Consider the following 15889-nt stretch of genomic DNA (forward strand, 5'->3'; position numbering starts at 1 on the left):
CTAAAGTATGTATCAGCAGCAGAATGGAGCTAAAAATAAATGTTTGTTTCAGTTCTATGAAGCTTTGAGTATTTTGGATTAGTAGCACTGCTGTGTTTGTTGCATCATATTGCTGTAATTGTTTATATGCTTTATATATTCTGAGGTAAGTTGATCTATAGTGTTACATCATATTCTATAAGGATGTTATGTGTTTGTATACTTTCTGCCGAGTTTGACCCATTTAGCAGAAGTCAGCCTGTTTAAGGCTCTGATATCTATTCTGTATGACTTAAAGCAGTTATGACATGGTATGATTTTCTCACCTAACAAAGGAATATTTAATATATCAGTTGTTGGAGTCAAATTGTTAAATGTTGTCATTGTGTTACTTAAATTTGTAAGTCTTAGTTCAAGCAGCATGATCAAAGACATTCCTTTGTCTCTGACCACCTCCCCAGCCAGTTTGTTGGTGGGGGAGGCTGTAGTGTTTTATTGTAGGGACATCTATGTGAGGGTTCTGTTTTCTTGGTTAGTAAGCTTCCTGCTTTTATTACCCTTTTGTGGGCAGGAGGTCACACAACGCACTCCCAAACACAAACACACACACACTCTCTCGCACATGCATACACACAGACACACAGACACACCAGTGCTTACACGTGCTGGTCTCAACCTCAGATACTTATTAAATCAAACAAAGCTCATGTTAAAACAAACAAACAAATGATTACAAGATTTTCTCCTTCATTTTTGTCAAACAATGCTGTATGAAACATTTCCAGCGGTTAGTATCATGGTTGCTAGTCAACCTGGGCAGCGCGACAGAAGCTAAACCGTCCCATTTTACAAGCCTCGCACTTCCGGCTTAGGCCGCGTCCTCCAAGGCTGCAGACCCTGAATTGGGATACAGCCATCATCTTATCTCTGATGTGAGCATCAGTGTAATCGGTATACCAGGAAATTGTGCATTGACAAAAGTTCCCCTTTGGTTGGAATCTAAAGTGCGATTAAATGAGGAGCACTAGGGACTCCTCTGCTTGTAATCTAATTGTTTTTTTCTCTTATTTGATTATATATATTAGTATTTGAGTGAATAACAATTTGTGAGAAATACCAATTTAACATAAACCAGGTACACAATCAACCCTGGCAGGGCCTCCTTGGATGAGGTTGTCTAGTGATAATGGCCGAAACACCTGACGAATCCAAGGTCCACTACTGACAATGTGTCCCAAATTTTAATATGATAATCTAGATCAGATCTCTAATCCCTAAACCTAACCAAGGAAAAATGGCAGATTAGCTTGGGTAAAAGACCAAAAGTTGAGGCACACAAGGATGTGTGCCGCTGATTGCCTGTTTCTTGGTTGCCTGTCCTCATAACAGCCATCCCTCAAGATTTTCTCCATTTAAATCAATGCATTATCAAGGATTGTAACATCTAAGGCTACGTCCACATGTACACGGGTATTTTTGAAAACGGAGATTTTCCGTTTTCGTTTAAAAAAATAATCCCGTCCACACATAAACGCAGAAATGAAGGAAAACGCTGCTAGGAACATGCCAAAACAACAGGTGGCGATATATTCCTAACCGTGTAGAAATGTTGGCCAATCAGAAGTCTAGAAACCTCGGTAGGAAATAGTAAACAAAGATGGGGCATAGAAGCAGAACCGAGTCGTATGTGTGGAGGGACAGTAACTGTGTGTGTATATGTAAGCATTTAAACACTGCAGAGAGTACAATTAACAGTAACAGTATTGTAGAAATTCATTTCACGAAACAATAATGTGGCGCACACAGTGTGACGTCAAAAAGGCGCACACCTTTGACGCTGCGTTTTTCTCCGTTTTCTCGTCACACGTAAATGCAAAAGCGGAGTTTTTAAAATATCCACCCTGGCAGGAGTTTTAGAAATCTCCGTTTTCAGTGACTGAAAACGCCGTTTACGTGTGGACGAAAGGTGCAAACGCATAGAAAAATCTGCGTTTTCAAAAATACCCGGGTACGTGTGGACGTAGCCTAATACTTTTACTGAATCAGAACTCTGGAGTGATCCAGTGACCGACAGAGCAGCTGACAATCAGGGAAAGGCCAGATGACAGCCTGGAAAGACTGCTGACAGCAGGGAATAGGCCCTAATGGGGCTGGTGTGGGTTAGCGCCTCATACCAGCTGGACCCAGCGCTTTTCGAGCGATCGTGGCTCAAGAGTTGGCAGTTCGTCTTGCAATCGGAAGGTTGCCGGTTCGAGCCCCGGCTCGGTTGTTGTGTCCTTGGGCAAGACACTTCACCCGTTGCCTACTGGTGGTGGTCAGAGGGCCCGGTGGCGCCAGTGTCCGGCAGCCTCGCCTCTGTCAGTGCGCCCCAGGGCAGCTGTGGTTACAATGTAGCTTGCCATCACTGTATGCAAAGCGCTTTACTTAGTCCTTAGGGACTAAGTAAAGCGCTATACAAATACAGGCCATTTACCATTTTTAGCGTACTTGAGTACACACAATATTACTACGGAAATCTCAAAGGAGAAGTTACCCCTAGGGTCTGCGAGAGCAGGGGTGGAAGAAGACCCTTTTTGGATGGATTTAATGGCAACGAACCACAGAAAGGTACTGTTAAAAGAAAATTGTACATAATGTGATCAGCTACATGAAATGTGCTCTTTTATGGATCACTAAGCAAACCACGTCTACGTGACTTTTCACCTAATAACTTTTGTGATGATAAACTTATTTACCAATTAGCAGCTTCCTCTTTTCTGGAACATACAGATTTAGAAAAAGGGGAACCTCAGCTCTGAGTTCTTAGAATAACTCTGTTTTATATGTACACACACACACACACACACACACACACTCAGAAAAGTATAAATAAAGCACGCAGACAGTGATGAGACGCAGGTCTTGCGTCCATGACTGCCCTCGCGAGTGAAAGACAGCTGCAGTGTTTGTGTTTTCTAACTCAGGTGTCTTAGCTGAAGAACTGCGGGGTGATTTTTAGAAATCCCCTGTCGATGAATAGCTCAACCAGCATTGCAAATAATGGACCATCAATGACAGTAGGAAAGAACCTTTAGAACTGCATTTGTGGCTGGTCAAAACTAACAACTGACATGGGCCTTAAAATCCACCAAGGCAAGAAGAAGTGCCTCAGCAAGGTGAGAAAGGGGCCCCGCATTGACACTTTTTAAGAAGTAAGTCAAATCAGTTGATTGAAGCCCAGCGGCAGAACCCCCTCGGTCCTCAGGGTATCAGCACCCCGATCAAAGTTCATTGTCTTACAGACCCTCTCATAGTCTCCAGATTGGAACTCAGTCAAATCCAGCCAGTAGCAGTTCTCAGTCTAGAGATTACCCAGCCACACCCAATATTAGATTCTAGCTCAGGGCACAGCCGTTTAATATCAGCCCCTAGCTTGGAGCTTAGCCACCAACAGCTAGCAACACATTTGTGTATAGATGTAAGCCAGCCACAATCAACACCATGTTCCAACCCAGAGCCCATCCAGAAACAACCAACAGAATCTTCCAACACTGAGTCTAGCCAACCATTACCAGCAAGGGAAAGGAAGATGGAAGGTGGGAAAGTTCAGATTGTGTGGCCCAGATCTAGTGAGAAAAGAGAGTGAGAAACTATTGACTCTGAACTGGCTTTTATACTAGATCAACAAAAGTCCAGTTGAAAGGAAGTTGGAGAACCTGGGGACCGTCATCTACAGCTATGGGGCTGTGCAGTTTGGGGTAAAGAACAAGACTCAGAGACAACAAAAAGGCAGTTTAAACCAGGAAAAAGAAATGAAGCAACAACTTACTAAGCTGCTAAGAGCAGAACACCTCAGACGACAACGTAAGAAGAAAAACGGGACTGTTTTCTACATCAAGCCATACAACTTTGTTAAGAGCCTTTTTGTTGAAGAGAAGAGCGGGTGCCTCAAAATGCCCATAAAAGACCTGGAAGATCATCTAAGGATAACTTACTCTGAGCATTGGAGGCATGAACCAGTTACCATTCTGAGTGATATGCCACCTATCCAGGCACCTGAACACCAAATGGACAGAAGACCATCTACATGGAGTGAAGTGTAGCAGGCAAGAGCAGCATCGGCCCCAGAACCTAGTGGCATTTCATAAAGGTTCTATAAAAACACCCCATCAGTCCTCAAATACCCGTGGAAGCTGATGAAGATAGTGTGGCAGAAAGCGGTGATTCCAAAGGCTTGGTGAAGAGCAGGAGGTATTCTGATCCCTAAGGAGAAGAACTCCTTAGGCCATTTTCTCCAGAACTGTCTGCTGAACGTAGAGGGAAAGATCTTCTTCAGTGTCTTGGCCCAAAGACTACTACTTTCTACTTTCCTGCAAAGACAACACGTTCTCACTCCCAACTCGTCAAATGTGTGACGCATGGTCAGGCTCCCTCTGCTTCACTTATCGACGCGCAGGGTACCCCCCTCGCGTCGAGAATTGACGTGCAGGGTCCTCCTATTGAATACTATAGAGCTCCCTAAACGTTGTTTATTGACGACAAGAGATTGCCGCGGAAGAGCCTGTTGTCCGTATATTTATACATTTCCGAAATCACATTGTAGTGACGTGTACTGAACACAATATATTATATAATGTAAGCAACTACCTGAGAAACATCAGATACAGCAGCTAAATTAATTATAGGCTATTACTTTTGTATCGTTTATTGCATTTATGGAGGGAGAGGTGTATGCTGGGTAATGGCACAGCTAGCGACACGGTGACTTTATTCACCCGCTTCGGCTGTTATCAGTCCATACAATGGGCGTTATTAGCAGAAATCAGTCCCATAGATATGGGCCATCCACCTGCTAGATTGTTCAGAAGGTTGTTATCATCCATCCAGATGGAGGATCACTAACTGGAGCGTGGGAAGACTCCAGAATCCACTCTGGCTGGAATCCGGTGGATACAGCAGTGTTACAGGTAAGACCATTTAAGCGGACAGCATTTATAGAATGACTATTAAAAGTCAGCGAGTGTCAATAATGTTAATGTGGTTATGTTAGTAATACACCCAGTGCTAATATAACAGCTTTAAGATGCATTTGTAGATATTATTACGTGTTTTACCGTCTTTATGGTGCTAGCTTAAAGTTACGTGTAAACGTTAGCTTATATTGTAGTAAAGCTGTTACTGTTTAAACGATGTTAGCACAGAAATATTAGCTTCTGTCATGACTGATGAAGTTACTAGTTAATAAAGTTTCCAGTAAAGTGATTAATCGCAGCCACAGATTAACAGTAAATATCTCGATTAGCTTCAATGCATCTGTAATAAATATGTGCACGTTTCAATGCTTCGTTTAAACTGTATGATACTTATACTGACCCAGGGTCAGTGTAAAATACAATCCTAGCTGTGTGAACAAAGCCTGGCTCCTTTAATCCTGCATGACAAACCTCAGGATGCAGGTTATTATTACTCTTTCCTGCTGGCACACCTGTCACACCTGAGAGTCAGCTAGAAACTTACAGTGACGTGGACATCATGCAAAGACTGCCAGACTCTGTAATACTGTAAATGATCAGTGACTCAGGTTAACACTAAACTTTAAACAGTCCCTCTGTGTCTCTGTGTGTGCTGAACATTTAGGATTTCATTCAGGCTGCATTGACTGTGGTACTTTTCTGTGTTAAAAACAGGTTGAAGACGGCTCAGAAACATTTGAAGATTAAAATTTAGCGTTATGGCTGCTCGTGGTGTGTAAAGCTTCTACTCAGCTGTATTTTTGTTACTAATTTATGTTTGTTGTTGCTTAACACAGACTTCAGAAGAGCAAATATGAGCACTGTTGCTTAATCCTTAATAGTTTAAAGCAGGACTGGATTGGAAATAAAAAAAAAATCCAGATTCTTCTTCCACAGAAGTTTCATTTGTCAGTGTGGGACTGCTGAGTCACCTGAAGAACTTATTTCATTCTCCATGATGTTCATTTACAGAAATGTTTCACAGGAACTGATTCCTCCCAAAGGGTGAACTAGTGTGTTTCCATAATTATATGTTTTTCATATCTCGTTATGAATGTACTTCTTAAATCAAGGCAAGTGTTTGTCCTGTTTTGTTCCTCAGGTACAGTACGTGATATTAAGGGCAGGCGGTCATCACTGGGGGAAGACAAGAAGCAGACGTACTTCCAAGAGGGAGCTGCAGTGAGGACACAGCCTGGTCACTGAGGTCAGAGGTCAGAATCTGAAACAGCCCAGGTTTATATTCTAGGGGTTATAAAAAATTCTAAATGTATTTATAAAGAAACCTTTAAATAATATTTTAAATAATAATTATAATTATGATTTTTATTAGAAATATCAAACATTTAAGTGGATTTTCTGTCACACGTATTGTTTTTGCCCTGCGATAAACTGGCAGCCTGTCCTGTCTTTGTCCTGTATCAGCTGGGATAGGCTTCATCCTCACGCGACCTTGAATTGGATACATTGTATCCCAATTATGTAATCTGATCATTTACAAACTCAAGGTATCCAATCAAAATGTAAGCATTAATGGTAAAAATGGGAAAGCAGAAATAAGTGTGACATGAATGTAAATGTTTGAGCTGACATAGAGGACAGCTACATGTAGTCTGAAAAACCTTTGTTGTCAAGTTTGCAGGTCTATCACGAGACATTCTTACATAGAAGAGACTGTTAAAGTCTCTAACTCAGTGAAGCATTATTGGTCCAGTCTGTTTGGATAAATATAGTAAGCTGATGTATGTGCATTTATTGACACATTTTCTTAAGTGCTTATCCAGTTCAGGATCACAGTGGAGCTGCAGCTGGATGTGTTCAGTAAAGAAACCTTACAAAAGTTAACATAAACCTGCATCTCTGTACGTTGTTGTCCACAGGATGAGAAAATCAAACTAGAAGACTGTGGAACATGTTAATAAATGTTTGTGTGTTTATGCCTGTGTCTTTCACAGGAGGCGCTGGAAGGTTTCCCTAATAGTTCCTGGTGAATCAAAGCAGAACCATAAAGGTTGCTGGACTGCATGATGGCCTTACCCCTGAGCAGTCATCCTGTTAAAGGAGGAACCAGTTAGAAGCTGTTTTCAAAGTAGCTGAGCAGATTTCACCTCAAGTAAGCGATTAACTGTTTGTTCATCTGTTCTGCCACTTAAAGAACATTTAAGGACGTCTTTTGAGTGTCTAGTTGAATTAATTCTACTGGCTCTCATGGTCATTTGTGATTATGGACATATTTTTCATGTTTTCAACCATTTAGTAAATTCTATCTATTTAGTAATATCTGTCAGCTATAAAATATAATATAAATATAAAAATATCTAAATATCTCCTGCCCGTTATATTTTAATGATGTAAGACCAGACGTCTGTTATCCTGTTACATTAGCATTCCTCACATATCAATGAGATGCTGTACAGTACAATCCTACAGACACAGCAGAGGGATAACGAGGGCTATTCAACATCGTTACACGACACATTCGAGCTGCATGATGCAGACAAAGTGACTAAATCATCTTTTTGTGGTCTATTGTCTTCAAACCAGCAGACAAAGTCGATGGCAGAAGATGTTTGGAGAAGAACTTCAGGCCGTGTACTGACAAGGTATTTTTTCTTGTTATCAAAAGACATTTGGAGTGACGGCTTCTACAACTGGTTGTGCTGAAGTAAAGCTTACAGGCTAAGAAGTCACAGTGTTGATATTCAGCACAAAGAGAAAAGCTCACTAGTTTGAATTTATTTACAATCTTAGTTTTTATAAATTCTGTCTGTAAACAGCTTTTACAGCTTTGATATTGTTTGACACTCAATGTCAGGTGATGGTATTTAATTTAAAGGTTTCTTTGTCCCAATGAGCCATTTACACTGACCAGTTCAGTTTAACTGTAACACATTCATTATTTAGATCCAACATTTCTAAGAGAAATAACTGAATGTAAAAAATGGCAGCACTCAGACCAGGTTTAATTGATAGAGATATATGCATGCATTATGAAATGTATGTATCCCAGATCATTTTTAGTCATCTAGTCATGGCAGACCCACCCCCCTCCTCCCAAGTTAACTGCAACCCAAAAGAACTAGTGGGGCTATTTACACACTCACAACCAGTGTGGGGTAAAAAGAGCCACCAAAAACCTGTCAGCCTGCACAGCTACAGATGTGCTAAAAGCTATAAGAGTTAGAAGCTCTGCTTATGGAGAAACCTTCTAAGCCTAACAGGGGACAGGTACTCCTGCCCAAATAACATGATATAACCCCACATACAGCCCAGCCATAAAGTGAACCAAGTCATTTGGTTAAAGACAGCATGGGACCAAATGCCAGCCTGCACCAACCTGACATTTCTTCCTCCTGAATTAAATGAATGAATGGATGAAAGTTAAATGACTACAAACCTAAAGCCACTAGTTCCCACATTGGAGTTCCCCGACACTGTGTTAACTGTACTGAGCTTGTATCAACAGTTGCAGCAGGCTAAGCTACCTGAGACACTGCATTGAACGATTGTTTCTGTCTTAATGGTTTCAGCTCAGATGTTCTGCTTTTTCCTTTCAGTAGATCAAAGCAGCTCGTGCTCTGTCTGCTTCCATTCTGATGGCAAGAAGAAGAAGAAGAAGGAGACTTCAGCGAAGTAGCATTCATGGTCTCAGTGGACAGTCATGGTCACACACTGCATGTGGTTATAAAAGCAACATTGTTCACCACAACAATGGAGATGTGTAATATTAGTGCAGCTACAGTTTGTTCTTGAACATCAGTTCTGTTTTCTACTTTGACCACTTAGACCAAAAAAGTGTTGTTTTCAGATTCTTTCTTTTAAATCTATAAAGCACCTGTTCATTTTTATTACAATTAGTTTCACATGAATGTTAGTGTTTCCTTTATGATCTTTTAATGCTTACACTACACTGTACACGTCTACATTAGAGACATTTCTGTTACCTGTGTATGAGACTGGGCTGCTTGACTGCGATTTGGAAATGGATGCAAAATCACACGGATCATGCTATTGTTTGTTTTTTAATATGATGGACTGAACACAGGACGTATCTGACTAAGCAAAGATTAGTCCGATCCCATTTCTACCTGTCTCTACTGTTTCAACATTTCACTGAAGTTTGCTCAACTGTAACTGTCAGGATATATATTTATTCCAGCTCTCATAGGGCAAAGAAATGACTCAGACTTGTCAAATGTTCTTTGACTTGATACACAATATGAAGTTCACAATTTTCTTACAAATAAAACTACAATGACAAACATGAACAGCTGTGCTTATTTCTGAGACATGTTTTTTTTTAATGTGTTCATATTTAGACATCTGTATGTTGAAACTGTAATAGTGAACCTGAGGTGATGGTCAGCAGAAGGCAAATATATATAAATATAAAACAATATTGAAGTAATGTCTTTACCCTCTGCAGCGTGTGGACGCTGTGCACACAATCACCTTATTCACTGTAGTAAACGTGCACCGCTAGCTCACGTGACTGTCTCCATGGTTACATCGTATATTATTAGCTATGTAAACAGCTTCCAAAGATGCTGCCATAGCTCTCTGCAGCTGCAACACTTTCACACTTTACAAATCATTTCACGTTTTTGATAGTTATGGATAAAGAATGTGTTTTAAAGACATGCTAGGCGGTTGCTATGGTGGTTGCTGTGGCCTCGGGTGGACCGCGTCCGATTCCTGTTATTAGCTGTCCGCCGTAGGAAGGCTGCGTTCCATTTAGAAGTAGCGCCAGTCTGCCGTAACTCGAACTCAAACCCCGCTTTGTTCTGTAATTAAAGGGCTTTTACAGCCGTTCATGACACACACGCACACACACATAAAACACTTTGCCTCACCATGAGAATGCAACTTTACTAAAACTTTTAAAGTATCTGAGATAGGATAGAAAAATGAAGCAACCACAGATTTAATGATGAAGACTCTGGGTTCTGTAGTTCACGTTTTACAGTCCTGAATGACTCACTGCACATCCATATAATTTATTGAAGAGGAGTTTAGAATGCACTTTACATTTAGACTGTTGCTGTTTAATTTTTACATTGTTACCATGTCATGAATAAGGTTCACCTGCTGGGGTTTGATGGATCAGCTGGACAATACAGTCAAAGACAGACTTCACCCATCATATGCAAGAATCCTAGTTGGATTTTTTGTTTTCACTCATATTTTAGAACCAAATATTGAAAACAATTCTGACAGACTGGATACCTGGTCAGGGTGTACATTACCTTTCACTCAAGCATCCCAGGACAGAGCCCTGCCCCACCATGAGCCTGGGTGGATACATGGTTATAATATAAAATGACTGATACTGAATTTGAATATTTCATGAAAATCAAATTATAATATGAATTCCTAGGTGTTTGTTATATCCAGCAAGAGATTGATTGCATATGTCTGAATTGCTAACCCTAACCCTAGCTCAACAGACCACAATGCCCTGGACTGTCAGTATTATTACATGCTGTGAACATAAGTAGCTTTGATCACAGTTTATGTTGTAAAGAGAAGGAATATTGAAAAAAGATCAACATTGTGATTATTTCTTCCAAACTGACCAGAAACATGCTTGTCAGACTCTCACAGCACAGGATCAGACTCACTGTGCATGACGGCTCAGGCCAATAATGTTTGTTAGATTGTCAGTTGTTTAGTGCTTCTGTACAGTTATGGTCACCGTCTCTATTTCAGTATAATTAATATGCAGAAAACACTAAAAGCTGATTGTCTTCCAATATTCTAGCATAATTAAAAAACTTTGACTTTGTAAGTACATATTGTTACAGTCCTAATGCCAGTATGACTCTTCATAACGCCTGCTTTGAAATACTGAGCTTTAAAATTGACCTGATGAAAGATAATTTACAGTGGGAGTCTGTCAGGATAATTCTGACTATAAGATCACTGTATTGATCTGAATCCTTCTGAAATGTGCTGTGAATGAATGCTGATGCAACTCACTGTGGGAAAGCTGTTAATAAATGAATCTGTGACACATGCAACACATTCACAGAGGACGAGGACACAAAGGGAGGACACGCAGAGGCTGTGTTAAAGTCAGAAATCCAAATCTTTAGTCAAAAACAGGTATCGGTTACAAACAGGAAGACAAGCAGTCCATTAAACAGTCTACAGGGTCAAACATACAGAGAATTCAAACAACAGTAAAAAAATAACTGGACACTGAAAAACTTAAAGCAATGTGAGACGCAATTAAAGGAAGCGGCGCAGTATATTCACTGAATTATCATCAATTACAAAAGAGAAAAACGACGATTTCTAAGGATTATTTTCTTAATTGCAGTTAAGAGTGTGGCTGGTAAAGATGGAAACATACAGAATGTAAACTGTGTGAGTTTGGTGAACTTTGTTAGTAACAAATGAGGTAAAAAACAAAACAAAACAGAGAAAACACAGAAAGAGGCTCTCAGTATTCATTAATAATTAGAAAGCATCTAAACATTCTGGTCGTGGATTTTTACAGTTTTAGTTCCGCTCGCTGTCATTATTATAATCATCATGATCAATGGCGAGGTCATGAGGTGGGCGGGGCTGTCTCTGGTGATGAAACCATGAAGGAACAGCATCTGGCACGTGTTGCTGAAACATCCCAGTACACTGGTGTAGTTTCCTCTCCAGCTGTTTGACATTTGACACTTCAACATTAAGGGGAAGAAGAAGAAACAGTGTTAGGTCAGGTGACCACATGGTTTCTAAAGTAACTGACAGGAAGTAACCAGGCCGTTAGAAATGGATGGCATGTGTTTAGAGTTACTGTAGTTAGGTAACTCTACTTACCAAAAGCAGAGCTGCTGAATGTTGCAGGAACATGCTCATGTGTGGTGGTCATTCAGTGCTGCTCCTGCAGGTTAGACAGTCCAATAGTGATATCCTGCCCATCTGAGAGTTTGAAAACACACATGCAAAGATTTAATTGTATTACAGTCAAAGTGGGATGTTCGATTTTGTCCTTTAAAAATGTTTGTGTATTTGAAAGCACTAACATTTTATGATGACTCGGATCGTCTCTCTCTAAGAGTATCTCCTTTAAAGGGGAGACAAGTGTATCCACTGATCCACGTCACTTTACCTGGATGATGACTCCTCTCTCCCTCACTCAGAAACTGGAGATTTACCTACATCATTACAAAAACATCAAAAACTTCTCCTTTGATTCCATTCCTCCATTCCTGCTGAACATCAGGCAACAAATATCTCAATAAATCACAGTAAAATGTAAAGCACATATTTTCTCTGCTTTGTCTAACCTCTGCAGAGCCTCTGTCAAGAAAAACATATCTGTAAGCATAAAACAAATATACATTTCATAACACTGCACTGGACAAACCTCGGTTAGTTGATTTCCTCTGTGCAGTGCAGACGAGCATCAGTCAGTAAGTCAAGGTGGTGAGAAGGACTCGTGTCCTTTGTGACTCTGCTAGTTCTTCTGAGGAAACACCACCGTCTCTCCACACCGTCACCATCTGTGAGCACAAACGGCCGCTCTGCTCTGTCAGCATAGATCAGTAGCATAGATCAGAATATATATATCTATATATACATTTCATTTAACAATTGCAACTGAAAGAAATTAAATATTGAACAAAAATATATTGTCACATTCTGCATTCTCAAATACAAATTTCACAAAGTAAATTTTTGATTAACAGAAAAAATATGAATTACAAAAAATAATTGTATATTATTAAAATATTATGCAACCGTGACCAAACTCAGAATCATCATTACAGTATTGTGGACTTAATGCTTGCCTAATAGTGATAAACTTCAGGGGAGATCATGATGACAGAAAACTGTAAACAACACTCTGAAGTCTGAAGCTGCTTTTCTTGTTTCTGTGACCTCAGCACACTGACAGACCTGAAGTTGCTACAGATTTTAAAAAGTGATAATTATAGGGAAGAAACTTCTCTTTTTCATCGCTTTAATCAAACATTTGATGCCTCAGCTGTCTCAGTCCTAAAGCATTCTGCAACTACAACTAACCTGAGGAGGCTTGGATTTGGCTGCAGGTGCCCCTGTACATCCTTCTCAGCAGCACACATGTGGGTACCATTTAATCACACTTCTTCCTGAGCTTTGCTTCATCACAAGACTAAAGGTGGCATCCCGTGTCACAGTCTTATCATCATCCAATTGGAGAAGAAACATTTATGGTCATCCTGGTTTTGTTTTCTGATCCTGCAAAAAGACTGAGGACAACAAAGTCCAGAGAACACGAGACACACAACATCCAACATTCAGACTCAACAGCCTCCATAAATGAAGAGCACCAGGTTGGTCCCGTTATACTAGATATAAGCATACTTCACATTACTGTGTATGAATAATAATCAAGAGACAAACTTTGAAGATGCAGAGCATGAGGTCCCATCATCAGACTGCAAACAAACATCCACCAGGCTTCTTTGTTGGCAGAGGTGATGATTCTCCCATCAGGGATCAGTAGAGTGTATTAACCTGTGATATAAGCAGCAGTCAGTGAAATGTTACTGTTTCAGATAAGAAATCTGCCACATAAAAGCCAGGGTGGGAGGGATCTCTGCAAACTGACTTACCTCTGCGAGTGTGAGGCTGTTCCTCCAGCCTCAACAAAAATCTGACTCTCCAGTCACAGACAAACAAAAAAACTCCAGCTGGGAGATAGAAAACGCTGCCTGGGTCTTGCTGGATGTTGCTGGTCAGAGTCTCACATTAGCAGAGTGCTTCTTGGTCCCACTGACCCATGTGGACAGCGACTGTGGAGAACTGTTCTAGCAAACAGAAAAGAGAATTAAAATGACAAAAAGCCAAATTTCCACAAAGACTCTCTTAGAATCAGCAATCAGAAAATCATTGGTTCATATTACAATTAAATATGACCAGGCTCCTTAAATGTAAGCAGTTAAGATCTGATTTCATTTACATCCTTCACACAGCACATTTGTCCAGGCTGTAAGGTAAACATAGAATTAATCTCAGGTAACATGACCCATAGTAGAGATTCAGTAAGAAAGATTGCCAGCTCTAATATTATTACCACACAATCCAAGGACACAGTAACAGCTCAGATTTCTAGAAGTATTTAAACAAATGTCTTCTGAATATTCAATTCAGGTTCACAGTGGGGTGGGGGGTATCATGGAATTTTGTAAATAAAGTCTGCAACACAGAAAGAGCTGTGATCAAGCTATTCATTACTGCGCGCAGGAGAGCCAACACACATCAAACATCTAAGTTCACAGTCATGCCAGCTCTGCCACAGAAGTGGTGCTCCCACTCCTTTATGCATTCCAAGGAAGAGGGAGGAAGTTACAAACTGATCGTACCACACTTCACGCGTCTCGCTATGAAACCTAACAGATCAATGGTTATGCTGTTTTGTGCCCTTGGCCTAATCAGCACCTGTAAAGGGAGTTGTTTTCTCAAACTGCTGATGCTGAAGTAAGTTCATCTAGTTTTAGAAACTTTCACTGAACAGTCTATAACAGTGTCACAACTAAGCATATGCATAAGCACTTAAATACTTTAAATGAGAATAATAGAAAATTTCTATTACAGGAGCCAGAGCCTGTCCCAGTAGTCATAGGTAGAGCACACCTGGACAGGTACCAGTCTGTCAGAGGACTAACAGAGAGACAGACATCAGAGTAACAAATCGATTTAAAATTAATGTAAGCTTGCTGCAGCTGTATGTATGAACATGTGTTCCTGTGCTCTCAGTCCACCTCTCAGGAACCTGCAGTTCATTTTAAGTCTACTTTAAACAGACCTCACAAAAGGCTGATGTGGCTGGATCAGTAGTCTGATTTAAGTACGATGCCTTTGGCCAGGGATTAATCTGGCGCATCGCTTCACTGCAGTCTTACATATTATCCCCACACCTGAATAAAAAATACTGATATTTACAAATAACAAATTCAGCTGATGCAGCCTGACTCAATCTGATTCTAGATGTTCAGCACACACAGAGACACAGAGGTACTGTTTAAAGTTGAGTGTTAACCTATATCTTGCTGACTCTCAGGTGTGACAGGTGTGCCAGCAGGAAAGAGTAATAATAACCTGCATCCTGAGGTTTGTCATGCAGGATTAAAGGAGCCAGGCTTTGTTCACACAGCTAGGATTGTATTTTACACTGACCCTGGGTCAGTATAAGTATCATACAGTTTAAACGAAGCACTGAAACGTGCACATATTTATTACAGATGCATTGAAGCTAATCGAGATATTTACTGTTAATCTGTGGCTGCGATTAATCACTTTACTGGAAACTTTATTAACTAGTAACTTCATCACTCATGACAGAAGCTAATATTTCTGTCCCAACATCGTTTAAACAGTAACAGCTTTACTACAATATAAGCTAACGTTTACACCGTAACTTTAAGCTAGCACCATAAAGACGGTAAAACACGTAATAATATCTACAAATGCATCTTAAAGCTGTTATATTAGCACTGGGTGTATTACTAACATAACCACATTAACATTATTGACACTCGCTGACTTTTAATAGTCATTCTATAAATGCTGTCCGTTTAAATGGTCTTACCTGTAACACTGCTGTATCCACCGGATTCCAGCCAGAGTGGATTCTGGAGTCTTCCCACGCTCCAGTTAGTGATCCTCCATCTGGATGGATGATAACAACCTTCTGAACAATCTAGCAGGTGGATGGCCCACATCTATGGGACTGATTTCTGCTAATAAAGCCCATTGTATGGACTGATAACAGCCGAAGCGGGTGAATAAAGTCACCGTGTCGCTAGCTGTGCCATTACCCAGCATACACCTCTCCCTCCATAAATGCAATAAACGATACAAAAGTAATAGCCTATAATTAATTTAGCTGCTGTATCTGATGTTTCTCAGGTAGTTGCTTACATTATATAATATAT

The 15889-nt window shown here is 40.3% G+C and overlaps 2 long non-coding RNA genes across 2 annotated transcripts; one reads left to right on the forward strand and one right to left on the reverse strand.

The window, feature by feature from the left end:
- The first annotated feature begins 4864 nt into the window (after positions 1 to 4864).
- Positions 4865 to 8803, forward strand: LOC120433698. The gene is made up of 5 exons (XR_005608705.1): positions 4865 to 4925; positions 6073 to 6184; positions 6926 to 7083; positions 7518 to 7573; positions 8528 to 8803. It is a non-coding gene; the product is annotated as an uncharacterized LOC120433698 (long non-coding RNA).
- A 3948-nt stretch (positions 8804 to 12751) lies between these two features.
- Positions 12752 to 15601, reverse strand: LOC120433484. The gene is made up of 5 exons (XR_005608597.1): positions 15544 to 15601; positions 13568 to 13762; positions 13356 to 13469; positions 12996 to 13201; positions 12752 to 12878 (listed from the first exon to the last, which is right to left on the reverse strand). It is a non-coding gene; the product is annotated as an uncharacterized LOC120433484 (long non-coding RNA).
- Between the last annotated feature and the right edge of the window lie 288 nt (positions 15602 to 15889).

Source organism: Oreochromis aureus, linkage group 16 (genome assembly GCF_013358895.1).
Source record: "Oreochromis aureus strain Israel breed Guangdong linkage group 16, ZZ_aureus, whole genome shotgun sequence".
Taxonomy (NCBI): domain Eukaryota; kingdom Metazoa; phylum Chordata; class Actinopteri; order Cichliformes; family Cichlidae; genus Oreochromis; species Oreochromis aureus.